Source organism: Stenella coeruleoalba (assembly GCF_951394435.1).
Source record: "Stenella coeruleoalba genome assembly, chromosome: 7".
In the NCBI taxonomy this organism is placed as follows: domain Eukaryota; kingdom Metazoa; phylum Chordata; class Mammalia; order Artiodactyla; family Delphinidae; genus Stenella; species Stenella coeruleoalba.
Window position 1 is genome coordinate 78,781,594 of NC_137153.1, and position 14,944 is coordinate 78,796,537.

General features: G+C 42.4%; 1 long non-coding RNA gene across 2 annotated transcripts in view; it reads left to right on the forward strand.

Annotated features, from left to right (window-relative positions):
* The window catches only part of LOC307188971, a 363,612-nt gene that overhangs the window by 283,532 nt on the left and 65,136 nt on the right, over positions 1–14,944 (forward strand). For both annotated transcript variants that reach the window (XR_013829086.1, XR_013829087.1), the window contains exon 5: positions 11,939–12,046. This is a non-coding gene — a long non-coding RNA (uncharacterized lncRNA). The remainder of the gene's footprint in view (positions 1–11,938; positions 12,047–14,944) is intronic.

Sequence of the window (14,944 nt, forward strand, 5' to 3'; positions counted from 1 at the left end):
CTGAAATTAAATTGCTGAGCTGAATCCAAGTCACAAAAAATGTAATCCTACAAAGATGAAAATAAATTGTTGATCCTTTCTTATTTTCTCCTGAGAGACTCTATAACAAACCATTATTTTTCTTCCACCCATCTTCCCAATTTTTGCTCCTCGTATTTTCATAAATTAATAGAGGAAAATACCATTGACATCTCAACTAATTTGGTCTAGTTGTTGCATGGATTAAATAGTCAACTAACACAAGAGTGATTTAAAGTCCATCCCACCCCTTTTTGTATTCCCTGATGAACGATTTGACAAGATGCCACCAAGGCAGCTCAGTTTAAAAGAATAGTATTAATGTGGACACAAAACCAAGAAGCTCAGTGACGACCGTCAGCCAAAGTACGACTGCTTTTCACATAGTGAATACATCCCTTTCTAACGGTTCCTAATTTATGTGTGACATACTGATATGAGGTTTATTAATGGAAAAGGTGAATTTGACTGGCCTTCTAATACAATACACACAACCAATTATGTAGAAATGTGTTCAAATAACACTCCTGTTTTGTTGAGAATAGAAAAGGAAGAATGAAAAGAATAATTGGGGGATAAAGTCCAGTGGAATAGTGAATAAGACAATGATCTGAAACTGTAAAGAAAAGCAAATTGTAAATAAAGCAATGGGCCCCCAAGACCATCAAGAGAGAATGGGGAAGATGGAGAAAGGCTATTTCCAATATCAGGATCTATTCGATGAGTAAAAAGAAAACAATAATTATATTAAAAACAAAGAAAATCACAAAATGACACCAGTTAACAAATTAAAGATCAGTATTCTGACCCACTATCTTATAGGACATGATAAATTTCAAAGAAATCTCAGATGTAGGTGAGGAGGTACATCTTGTTGCTAATAGACCTCAAGTGGTGGCATTTCAATGTGATAATTTAAACACCCTCAGTTTTACTTATTTTATTTTATTTGGTTGGAGTATCAGAAATTCCAGCTCTTCGATGCTGCAAATGCAGTTGGAGGTAGGGATGCTGAGTCACACAAACTAAACTCACAGAGGCTGTTATTTATAAACATAATGACAGTTTAATGATTTACAAGGAATAACATAACTTGCGTGAGGAGTAGATTATTCATTTTAACCTGGAGAGCCCATTTCCTTCCCATGGCAAAGCCATACAAAGAGGCAAATAAAATTCAAAAGGTTGCTCCGCAAATATGGAATAAAAAAGCTCATCGTCATTAGAAATGTAGAGCCCAGTACATCTATATTCACAACAGGGATTAACTGCAAAGTGGGTCTCTTCTTGCCAAGACACTGTCCTTTTTTAGACATTGCTTTTCTGACTTTTTTTTTCTTTTCTGACTCTCTCTTGTCTCTGTATTAGTTCTGACTTTCCTCCCTACCCTTCTGATTGATGTATTCTTTAGATATGATAATGACATCAATGAGGTATTATTATTTTTGTTGTCATCATTGTTAGTCTGTTCCTTAGACTATTTTCATTTTTTGAAGTATGGTAAAGTACCTCACTACTCAAAAGTGTAGTTTAGGGACCAACAGCGTTGGTGTCACGTGGAAACTTGTTGGAAATGCAGAATCTTGGGCCCCACCCCAGACCTACTGAATCAGATTGTACATTTTAATAAGATCTTCAGGGATCTGGGTGCACATTAAAGTTTAGAATGTACTTCCCTACTTCTCATTCCATCCCTACCTCTCCTTCCATCTCTCTTTCTACTTTTGCCTTTATAGTCGGATTAACTCCAATTCAATATTGAAGATAATCTCAAATATAAACTCTTCTCTATGTTGGCCCACTGTGTTTTGAGTTTATATCTCAGGTCTCAAGGGAATACCTTCATTTCAAATTTTGGAGGCTACTTTGCTGTTGCACCCAGGGAAACAAGCTTTCTGAATACTGGGCCTGAAATGGAACCGCACAGCCTCAATAGTGTACTTGGAACAACAGACATACTTGAGACATAGCTCTATCATTGAATAAATAAGCTAAGTTCCAACTAAGATATCCTCTGAAATAGTCAGGATTCTACCACTTGGAAGTTATAGAAAAGTAACTAAAATGGTTTAGGTCAACAGGAGAATTGGTTGGTTCTCAAAATGTCAAGGGTTGGGGGTTTGTGTCACTGATGATACAGGAACCCAGAGCATCATGTCGCAAGGCTCTCACTCATCACCTCTCATGCCAGCTTTACTCCCGCCCTCTGAGGACGGTTGCCAGCACTTAGAGATTCAGCCCCTCTATGTAGCTTACAGCCTGATCTGCTGGATATCACAAGACAATTTCTGTTCCTACTACTTGAGAGACTAGGGTTCGGATATAGTCCTGATCAAAATTAACTAATTTCCGGCTTCCCTGGTGGCGCGGTGGTTGAGAGTCCGCCTGCCGATGCAGGGGACACGGATTAGTGCCCCGGTCTGGGAAGATCCCACATGCTGCGGAGCGGCTGGGCCCGTGAGCCATGGCTGCTGAGCCTGCGCGTCCGGAGCCTGTGCTCCGCAACGGGAGAGGCCACAACAGTGAGAGGCCCGCGTACCGCAAAAAAAAAAAAAAAAAAAAAAAAAAAAAAAAATTAACTAATTTCATTGCTGCTAGAGCCAACCATAGAAAGCTGAGGAAAGCAATTATTAAGGAGATTATGAAGGAGAAGATGCAAAAGAAAGAGGTAGGATTGATGGATCTGGGCTCCATCCCCATCCTGTATTCACCTGTATTCACCTCCAAGGACTGGAGGACCCACCCAGCGCTGTGCACGTGATTAGTGGCCGCCCAGAGAGATTGTCTCTTTTTCAGTTAAGTGTTATCAACTTTACACTACTTCAGTGTATAATCCATTCATTATTTAGATTTCTTTTTCCAGTAAGAGTCAAAATGTATATAGCTAATCTGGCCCCTCTAAATTGCTTACAATATATTTAAGATTGAAAAGCAAAAAGTTTTCCTTAACCTTACTCTAATCATCACATTGTGGAACTTGCTCTATTGATGTTTGTGTGCAATTCCCACAATATAATTTTTACATGTATGAAAACAAGAACAAACTACATTGGGGGAGTAGCTTGTCAAGTTTAATCTTGTTTCATATTTGGAGCGATGTCTCATTCAGGGACTGTGAACTTTACAGTGCTATTTCTCCATAAAAAAAAAGCTTCTTAAGAAATCACATAATAAAAGCCTCAACTTTATTAATAAAATTAAAATCAATCATCCTTGGAAGACATTACTTGGACTGTTTACTAATCAGAGCAAGTATAGAAAATGGATCCCACAGTGGCTAATGTTAATTTTTTCTTCCTTTTTCTCACCCTAATCAAATATAGCTTGCTTTTAAAAGTATTTGCCTAAGATTAAGACAGAAGTTTACACTCTGTGGTAGAGAGGAAAAACAACCTTGATCTGGGGAGATTTAACATTCCTTAATTTGCTGAACTGATGCTGTGCTCAGTCATTTTTGTGATTGTCCTACAATAGGATACAAATTCTTCAGGATACAACTTAGAGACGATACAAGCATCAGGTTTCCATCATGAAGGGCAGCCGTAGTACCTCTTACTTGATCAAGACATACTGGGAAAGTTCGTCATTTGAATAGCACTTTTTAAAAATGATAGGAGCACAGGGCGGTTCACGGGGGCAGGCTGTCCCACCAAAATAATACTGAGGATTACTTATTTCCATAGATGTGGGCAGAATGTCAGGGAAACATGAGAGAGAGTACAGTATCTTGAAGGTTTTCACAGTGGAGCACCTTTACCACTGCGAGGTATGAAAAGATGGGGATCTGGAGAGAGAGAGAGCTAAGTATGGCCAGAATGAGGAAGGGTGAAATGCTTAGGGTGCAACATTTAAGGAGAAACCATCGGGGTTCCTTCTCTGGCTCCTGCCCGCCTCCCCATTCCTACCCCAATGGATGAACTTTGCCCCCGGAGGTTTAAATTCCCTATAATTTTGGTTTTCTGACATCATGAGATACAGCCTTGAGGCAGAAAGTGGGAAGACTACCAGAGGAAGCTTGTCATTTGTCATAGGACGCCACCACTGTATGGTGATTCTGTGCCCGCTCCGTAGAAGTGCTCCTGAAGGCAGAGGCCAGCTGAGGGGACCTGACCCCAGGCCCCAAGGCTCCACAGGGAAAGCCCTAAATGGAGGTGCACCGGGCACATTTGCCAGCGCCTTGCTACTTTGCTTTCCCTTTGACTCCCCCAGCCCCATCCCCTCGAGTCCAGAAGACCTTTATCACCTCAGAGACAGGATTAAACACAGTATTACATCATGTATTTGGATATCTACTTTTCAGTGGCAAAGGTCAAAACGTTTTCTTTTAAGCTGGTGTCTCTATCACAATTTATAACATATATTTTGAAACTCAGAAGCTGAACATTGTCTTTTTATTTCTTCTTGTATTTCTGCTATAACAACTCTACCCTGAACTGGGGGCTGTGGGGAAAGAAGAACTGGAGTAGCAGAATATGGCAGCAAAGTATGGGTTAAAGTTTCAAAACATAATCTGCCCCCGCACCCCCCAACCCAGTATCGAGGGGAAAAAATCATTCATTTCTGGGTGTTCCCAGTCTTACCCCAAGGCCTTGCTTAGTCAAGAGGACAATGGCTTGACCTTCTCAGTCTATCCACTTCCCCACAGTGCCCTCCACCTCCCACCCCTACGAAGTCCCGCTTTGATAGACTGATTCTGAGACTGTTGTAGCAGACAATCTGGAGGAGACGGAGAAAAGAGGAGCATGGAAAGAGGCACATAAATGGAAGAGTCAGAGGGATTTGGGAGGAATCCCAAGTTGAGGAAGGCAACTGTGGCATGTGAGGGCAGTGTTCAGAGCAAGAAAAAAAATGGGAGCTTTAAACAAGTATTGCAGGAAATTGTGTGTCCCTTGTTGGTGTTCAAGAGATACATGTAAAGGACTTGAGTTATTTCTAAATTGCTTCTGATTACACGGACTGTGTTCTTTTTTTTTTTAACATCTTTATTGGAGTATAATTGCTTTACAATGGTGTGTTAGTTTCTGCTTTACAACAAAATGAATCAGTTATATATATACGGACTGTGTTCTTTTAACTGCGACTTTCCTCTGGGACTGAACCACATGAATCACGTATGTAAACATTCATATCACTCCTTGAAAAGACGTCTCTGCCACTCCTTTCTCACTTCTTTTTTCTCCTCCTAACCTCTCCCCTTCTTCCTCCCTCCTTATCGGCTTTTTAAAGTGGGTTTATGGATTTATGGGCTGTAAGGGCTGAGATATTATCCTCCCCACAAATTTAGACCATGGTGAGGAAAGGAAAAGCATGATCTCAGATATTTGATCTTAAATTTTTGGCTTTTGGATATTGTATGTCACTTACTGTGTGCTGTATCTTACAGTCCTAATGCATGCTGCTAAGTCTTTCTTGATCTACCTCATCCTCTCCGCCATGAGCCCATAAGCTCTAAGGGCCTGATCTTGTCCTGAACTTGTCTCCAGCCCAGTACTGGAGCGCTCCAGCAGCCCTTCTCCTTTAGATTGCCTTGCATTTCCATGTTGTATTCGTTGCCCAGGGTGGCTTTAAAAGGCATTACCAACTACTTGGCTTCACACAATAGAAACTTTATCTTCCAAAGTTCTGGAGGCTAGAAATCCAAAGTCAAGGTGCTAGCAGGGCCATGCTCCCTCCGAAGACCTTTGGGAAGAAGACTTCCTACCCTTTCCCAGCTTCCGGTGGTTGCCAGCAGTGCTTGGTGTCCCTGGCCTGTAGCTGAATCCCTCCAATCTCTGTCTCCATCTGCATGTGGCCCTCTCCCCTCTGTGTGCGTCTCCTCTGCATCTCTGTGTCACTCCTGTTATTAGGGCACCAGTGTAGTTGGCCCTTGCACATTGTGGTGGTTAGGAGGGCCAACCCTCTGTGCAGTTAAAAATCCACATATAACTTTACATTCGGCCCTCTGTACCCATAGTTCTGCATCAATTCAACCAACCACAGATTGTGTAGTATTGTAGTACGTGTCTAGTGAAAGAAATCCATGTATAAGGGAACTTGTGACGTTCAAACCTGTGTTGTTCGTCAACTGTAATTGGATTTAGAGTCCACCATAATCCAGTATGACTTCATTTTAACTTAACTAATTACATCCAAGTTTCCAGGTGGATGTGAATTTGGGAGGACACTCTTCAACCCAGTACACAATTGAAGGCTATGCAATAAGCGCTTCTTCTCCCCTTCACCCAAGGCATCACACCAGCCCAAGACTGCCGACCGAGCCTGTGGCCAGGACTAGACGTGGGAGTTAGATGTCACCCCAATCCTCTGGGCTGCAGCTATTAAAATGCAACCTTAGACGTTCAGGTTGCTCTGACACTTCAGCTGTACCTTTTCCGGGAAGGCTTTCACCCCATAGGCTGTGGGGACATTCTTCGGCATGGAACTCCAACAGTTTGATTTAGTTGCAACGATGGGGTTTAAAGCTCACTGAGGATAGCTAGCTATCCAAATGGCACATCCACTCTAAGGCACAATCCAGTTTATCCTTTTATAAAACACTTCAGAGAACATGGACAGATATATTTTACAGTGTTTAAACATTTCTGTAGTGCCAATAAAGGAAGAGCCTGGTTCTTGAGAGTGACTTTGACTTATTGGTATCTTTCTGTGTTTATGGGCTGCCTTGTAATGCAGATTTATGGAACTAGAATGAACTCCAAGGCAAAGCCGCAAAGAGGAGGCCAACAGAGGGCAAAAGAAATTACCTCTTGCTGTATGAACTCCTGAATTGGAAATGCAAGCAAAATCCAAGTTTTAAATATTAATTTATAAATCAAAACAGAGGAGCAATACCCTTAGCATTTATTTATACATAAAGTTTCACATCCTGTATCTACGGACTGTGGCCAGAGAAGCCTCTAGTTATTGCCGTGAGACTCCTTGATCACTGAGTATTATTACAGCCTGGCTTGGGGCCCAAATTATTGATACTTTGTGTTGATGGCTGCCTTGCAAAACCGCTGAAGATTGAGATGCCCAATGTAATCTGTGCTGGGTGGTAACTAAAACCAGTCATTAGAAAGTCATCTCATGAAATTTAAGGTATATACATATAGTCTCCTAAGGGCCGAGAAGGTAACGTAACTAAAAGAAGTAGGCTGGGTGGGGGCTACGGCACTGACGCGCCGAGGCCCCTGCTGCATGGAGAAGCAGGTACCTTTTTTCAATGACTGTTGCTCCATTAGAATGTGAATTTCAGTACCAGTACAGCCAGACATTATAAAATTCTTTAAGGACAGCAAAGCATCCCAACTTTTATGTAATTTCCTGCCTTTAAAAATGTAGATGACTGGTTACATTTTTTTGAAAGCGCAATCCAGGTAAAATCATTATCATCGTCATCACCATCATCATCATCATTGAAAAAGCCTGGCTTCTACAAGTGCCCACTGATTTAAAATCTCCATCTCAAGATTAAAGAGGAAATACCTTTTTCTAGGGGAAAAAGAAACAAAGAAGAACTTTCTGTCATCAACCATATTTTTAACAATAGGTCTGCATTTTTACATAAGGAGACTTGGGTTGTACTCACAGCTCTGCCACCAACAAACTCAAAACCCTTCAGTAAGTTATTATCACTCTCAGGACATCGATTTCCTGATGTGGGACCAGATGATTTCTGGGTATTTCTGTTGCTGTCATTTATTCTGTGATTTTGTGGTCAAGCACCTTGAAGGCAAACAGTGCATCCCTTTTGTTCAGTGTCTAGCACAGTACCTGGCATGTTGTCAGCACCCAATAAGTATTGTTCAATGCAGGACGAAATGCATGAGTGAGTGAATCAATGTTATCCCCATTTTCAAGGTGAATAAACTGGGTCCCAGAGAGGTTAAGTAATGTGTCTAAGTTTCTACTATTAATAAGGGTAGAGTCAGGATAGGGAACTTTGGTCTTTCTGCCCTTGAGGTGAACATTGAACACTGAACGTGAAGGAGGATGTACCAAGTGCACAAATGCCCCCTAGATTATGTTAACAGAAGTTCAGATTGGTCCAATTTCTTGATACTGGTCACTTTTCCCCCCATGTTTTTTTAAAAATTAAGATGTCATTTACATACCACAAAATCACCCTAATTTTAGTGTACAGTTGGCAAGATTTTTTTGTTTTTAATTAATTAATTTTTGGCTGTGTTGGGTCTTCGTTGCTGCGCGCGGGCTTTAGTTGCAGTGAGCGGGGGCTACTTTTCGTTGTGGTGCGCGGGCTTCTCATTGCAGTGGCTTCTCTTGTTGCAGAGCACAGGCTCTAGGCATGCGGGCTTCAGTAGTTGTGGCACGTGGGCTCACTAGTTGTGGCTCGTGGGCTCTAGAGCACAGGCTCAGTAGTTGTGGCGCACGGGCTTTGTTGCTCCGCAGCATGTGGGACCTTCCTGGACCAGGGATCAAACCTGTGTGCCTTGCATTGGCGGGTGGATTCTTAACCACTGCACCACCAGGGAAGTCCCCAGTTGGCAAGTTTTGAAAACACATAAAATCATATAACTACAACCAAACTCAAGATATAGAAAAGTTCCATTAAAATTACACATATATTAGCTCTACATAAAGTTGTTCTATAACTAGTGTTCATCATTTTTCAGATATTTTCTTCTTTGTGTTTCATTTTGGATAGTTTCTATTGCTGTATCTTTAAAATCACTAGTATTTTCTTCTTTAGTGTCTAGGATATTTTAATTTCGTCCTGTGTACTTTTCATCTCAGACTTCGTGCTGTTCATACCTAGAAGTTCAATCTGGGTCTTCTAAAAATATCGTCCATAGCTCTCCTTACCATGTTTGTGTTTTCCTCTGCTTTCTTGAACATACGAGTTATAGTCATGATAACTATTTTAATGTAATTGGTACTAATTCTATCATCTGTGTTACTTAGTGGTCAGTTTTGATAAGTTGATTTTTCTACTTGTTGTGCATCATATTTTCCTGCTTCTTTGTACGTCTGATAATTTTTGGTTGGATGCCAGATGTCTTGAATTTTTCCTTACTGGGCGCTGGGTTTTCTTTCAGTTTAAAAAATACCCGTGAACTCTGTGCTGGCATCCAGATAGATTACTTGGAAGTTCTTGGATCTTTTTGAGGGCTTCTTTCTACAAGCTCTGTAAAGTGGGATTGGAGGAGGCTTATTGTAGGGCTGATGCTGCCCCGCTCTGAAGGTGATATCCTGTTGAGTACTCTGCCCAGCATTCCACGGGCTACAGGGTTTGTCTGCTTCCGGGCAGGAACAGGAGCTATCCCAGGCCTATGTGAGCTCCAGGGATGGCTCCAGCTGCTCCTTTTCCCGTAGCTCCTTCCCTGGCCTCAGCTAGTTTCTTCACATGTAAGAGCTGGTTAGTATGCAGACCTCCAGAGTGCCTGCTCTGTGCACTTCTCTCTGGTCTAGCTGCTTGGGCTTTCAAAAGCTCCCACCTGCATCTCCCCAACTCAGGGAGACCTGGAGGACTTGCCTGGGTTTCCTTTTCCTGCACTGGGGCCTGGAAACACTTTCCAAGCAGTGAGCTGGGGCAACAGCAGAGCTCTCTCCTTATTGTGTCCCCTTTCTCAGAGGCCACTCACTGCCCTGCACTGTCTGTTGTCTGTTGCCTGAAAAACATTTTTTCATATGTTTTTCTGGTTATCTGTTTCTTTAAGAGTGTGTGATGGGGGACTATAGATCCAGCCCTCATTATTCCACCTTGGCAGGAAGCAGGCCATTGGTCTCTTTGATTTCCTCTTGTTCAGCCACTCATGAGGTGGTTCTTTCAATGTCCCTTCTGTCCCTTCATGCCTGATTCCGATTTCCTTCCTTGTCACGTTGTCTCCAGTTCCTAAATACATAGGCAATGGGAATAACTTTATTATTTTATTTCTAGTCAGTAACAGTGGCTAATTCACTTTTTCAGTCCATCTCTGTTGCTTACAGATCCCCGCATCAGCTACCACGTCAGCTTAGTACTGATCCTTGGCACAAACGCCCCACTCCAGAGCTGCCGACCTGTCTCAGCTGCGTTCCCAGCGTTTGAATTCGCTTCTGGAAGCCACCCCTAGGGTCTCCACTGTCCCATTCATCTCCAGGGTCTTTACGATGCTCATATGCATTCATATGCATTCAAAAATTACTGTGGAACATCCACTAGTCTAGTCCTGTGTTGGCCCCTGGGAGACCAGTGGTGAGCAGAGAAGCCGTGGCTCCAGTCTTCGTGAACCTGACCGCATAACAAAGGGAACAGATGTCATTCAAATATTCATTTGCATATTTGTGAATTCAACTCAGAAGAATTCAACTCAGAAGACTTCAGAATGATGGATAAAATTGTTTTTCAAACACTTTTTTAAAAAACCACAACTGAGTGGCAGATAAAGAGGAAAAAAATGTGGTAGGCTTGGTATAAGAATGGTGTAATTTTCTAGAATAAGCTATAATGGGCATGAAGGTCTGCATCCTTGATGCTCGTTTTCAACAGGCCACGTGTGAGAGGGGGACAGGAAACAAACCAGGAGCTAAGGAAGAAAGATCAGGTCAGAAACCCTACTGAGGGTGGACCCTAAGGAGTAATCACACAGGAGTGAACCCGCCAAACTCCATCCCACAGATGAGATCATTTCAGTCTCATCCCCAGCTCTGGGTGGAGCAAATGAAATGAAATGAAAACAGGCTCCTCTGAGACTCCATTACTACAGCCTTCAATCACCTGATACTGGGGCTTGGCTTTAAGTGTGAAAACCAAGGGGGCTTGACTTTAAGTGTGAAGACCAAGGGGCTGGAGACCAAAACCATAATTTAAGGCATTGCTGACAGTCCATAGAGAAAATGAATGCAAATGACTGTTTAACATAGGACAAGATAGTAAACCTCAGTCATAATAAAAATACACTGAAATAATACTTTGCAGCTACCAAACTGGTAAAAATACCGAAGACAGACATTCTCATTTACTACTGATGGTCTTACAAAATGCTCCAACTCCCATGGAGGAGACTATCTAGTAAAGTTACATATACATTTACCCTTGTACACATGGGCCCTATTTCTAAGAATCTATCCCAAAGGTATGCCAAAAAATATACAAGTTGATATCAGGAAGTGGCTAAAAATTGCAGCTCTATTTGTAACAACAAAAGACTAGAAACAATGCAAATGCTCATAGAGCGCTAGAAGGATAAGTTACTGTAATAGAGAACTAAGAAGTTGACTGAATATCAATAAAATATGCTGTATACTGTTTATGAGAAATATTTCAAAAATAAAAGAACTTAAAATGATTGAAAGTAAAGTGATAGAAAAAGATATATAAAGTAAATACAAACCACAAGAAGGAGGGGTAAAAAAGTCAATTTTAGACAAAACAGAATTTGACAAGTTATTATAAGAGATAAAGAAGATCGCAGCATATTAGTAAATGGTTAATTTCACCAGAAAGATACATGTTTAACTTTGTATATTCCTAATATTATAGCTTACAGCAAAACTTAACAGAATCCAAGGAGAAACTGACAAATCCACTAGCTTAAAAGGAGTTTTTGTTTTGTTTTGTTTTGTTTTGTTTTTGTGGTACTTGGGCCTCTCACTGTTGTGGCCTCTCCCGCTGCGGAGCACAGGCTCCAGACGCGTAGGCCCAGCGGCCATGGCTCACGGGCCCAGCCGTTCCGCGGCATGTGGGATCTTCCCGGACCGGGGCACGAATCCGTGTCCCCTGCATCGGCAGGCGGACTCTCAACCACTGCGCCACCAGGGAAGCCCTAAAAGGAGATTTTTAACAGCATACTCAGTAATTGCTAGATCAGAGAAAAATCATAAGGATTACAGCAGAGACAGCTACTTTCCCTCAATATCTGGGGTTATTTCCCTTCCTTTAAATACTTACTTAGCATCCAGAATAACGACTATGTTTCCCAACTTCCCTGACACCCAGGTGCGGTTGTGTGACCACATTCTTGCTAAAGGATAAAGTGTGAAAGTGGTAACTACACCGTCTGGATCATGTCCTTAGAAGGAAACTGGCTGGAATGGAAATGTGAAGGTAAGAGCTAGCGATGGACCGGGAGATGGAGGCCATGTGTTGAGGGGAAGAGCAGCAAGGAGTGTGGGCCCTGGACACTATAAACACCTTCCATTGCTTTTGTGATAACTGCTGTTTGAGAGGGAAGTAAACTCCTGTCTGGCTTAAATCACTGTTATTGTGGGTCTTCAGTACAACATCTACATCATAACAAATACAGACTTAGTCCCTGGGAGTGGAGCTACAGGAACAGAATCTAGGTGACATTTGCTTGGAAGGCGCACTACTCAGAATACAGACTCTGAGAATGCAGACAGGGCAGGCTGGAAATCTGGGGGCCTGCGCAGATCACTTGGTAAATCTGTCTCCTCAGATACTTTGGCAGGTTTTTCACGTGCTGACACAGCCTTCCTTCTCAGTTCCTTTATTTTGAATGACTTCAAGGTGGCCGCCAATAAGTTGAAGCAGAGCAGGGCTGGCAGAGCACAGAGATCATTAATAAAAGTCCAGAACTGAAAAACTGCTAAGATTAGTGCCTTCCAACCGTGTTCACTCATGCACGCAAAATATAATATAATATTTGTATAGCCCATAGGGGTATATCAGTGAAGCTACTCATAGCCAGTGGTGACCAGACTGCATGCTCTGATCATCCCAAGTAGAGCCCAAAGGGAACAATATCTTGGATGTATTTGTAACCTATTTGTGGCTAAACAGTATGCCCAGTGCACTGCTCGAAGAGCTCTGTTTTACATAAGGTCTTTGGCTGTAGTAACTCCAACATGGAACTGACCAGAAGCAAGCAACCTAAGAAGCCTAAGGGAGTTTTGCCAAAGAACCCACAAGCCTAGCCTGAAAAATCCGTGCTTGTTGACTTCTTAAAGCAGTCCCAAGCCCCCAAGTCCGGAGAAGCAGGAAATGCCTGTAATACTATCGGTCACCGAGGAGGCACACATTCTAGTAGCCACTTCAGTGTGCCACAGGACAGGTAAGAGGTAGGGAAGCTCCTTCTTAATGGCAGAGCCACAGGACAAAGGACAAAGGAGTTCCTGCCAGACCTGAAACAATAACTGAACATGGGCTACGCAAGAATTTTCCTCCATTGCCAGGGCAGTATATCGCCACATGCTCGGTAGCATTTAGATTTTCCTATAGAGGAATGACTCCTGGGTGCGACTAAAGTTCCCTCTTCTCAGTGAGGAGTTTTTTATTGCCAATATTCTATTCATACACCATGACCATGTAGGAGAGGGACGAGGGTGAGCATATTAATAGCCTTCATTGTAGGTGGCTGGGTCTTGCAGAGCCAGGCCTGATGGAGTGAACAGGGCATCTCCCAGCAGTTCGACACTTCTGGAGGGGATTTCAGGGATGGATTGTCGTCCTTGGGGAGAAAAGGTTGTGTTATGTGTAGTGAGAGGTGTCCACTGGCATAGTTGGGTAGGCATAATAGTTATCTATCATATCAATCCAGGATTGCTTATGCTCAGACTGTTTTGGGAGAGAGAAATACTTCTACCTTGTTTAAGTCACAGACTCGTTGGGCCTTTACTCTATCATAACTACTGGCCTATATCTTAACTACTATAGGTATAGAATAGATTTGAATAGCATAACCAAAAGCAACAGGAAACATGCATAAGAACAGTCCTAGAAGCTATTTTGAGAATTGTACAAAACTGCAAGCAATTCAAATATCCATCAAGAGCAGCATGGGTAAATAAATTGTAGTTTGTCAGACAGTAGCATATAAAATAGTGGGGAAAAAACAGGAATAAACATGAATCAACTACGAACAAACATGATGTTTAGTAAAAGAAAACCACAGAAAAACGCATGTGGAATTATTCCATTCATGTAAGGTTTTAAACGAGACAAAATTAAAGGCACACTATTCAGGTATACATTCATACGTGGTATGTCCACTGTGGTGGCTGACTTTATGGATCAAAATGACTGGGCCACGAGGTGCCCAGAGTTTTGGTCAAACATTATTCTGGCTGTTTCTGTGAGGATGTTGTTGGATGAGATTAACCTTTAAATCAAGAGACTGAGTAAAGCAGATTTCTCTTCCCGCTGGATGTGGGTGGGCCTCATGCAGTCAGTTGAAGGCCTGACTAGAACAAAAAAGCTGACTGTCCCTCTAGTAAGAGGGAATTCTATCTGTTTGATGACCTTTGAACTGAGATACTTGCTTTTCTCCTGCCTTCAAACTCAAACTGAAACGTTGGGTCTCAAGCCTGCTGGCTTTCAGACAGGAAAGCTCTCCTGGGTCTCAGGCCTTCAGCCTTGGACTAGAACTCCACCAACGCTCTCCAGCTCGCCGACTCATCCTGCGGATCTCGTGACTTGCCAGCATCCATAATCACATTAGCCAATTCCTTATAATAAATCGTTTTCCATATTTATATACATCCTATTGTTTCTGTTTCCCTAGAGAACTCCACCATTAAGGATATGTACAATCCTTACAAAAAAAATAAAGCAAGAATGATTAACAACAAATTCAAGGCAGTGGTCACATCTGTTAAGGACAGAGAGGAGGATTCATTCATTCAGGACACCCAGGGGACTGTAGTGTTCATGACGATGGTCTTTTGCTTCATCCTGGGTGGTGAACTTCAAGGATGTTCACCTTATTATTAGCCTTTAAAATGTACTTTTATCATATATTCTTTTTGTACGTATGATATGTTTCACAGGAAAAATGAAAAAAATTTTTTTTCGTTAAAAAAGTTGCCACTTTGAGGGCTTCCCTGGTGGCGCAGTGGTTGGGAGTCCGCCTGCCGATGCAGGGAACATGGGTTCGTGCCCTGGTCCGGGAGGATCCCACATGCCGCGGAGCGGCTGGGCCCGTGAGCCATGGCCACTGGGTCTGCGCGTCCGGAGCCTGTGCTCCGCCGTGGGAGAGGCCACAAC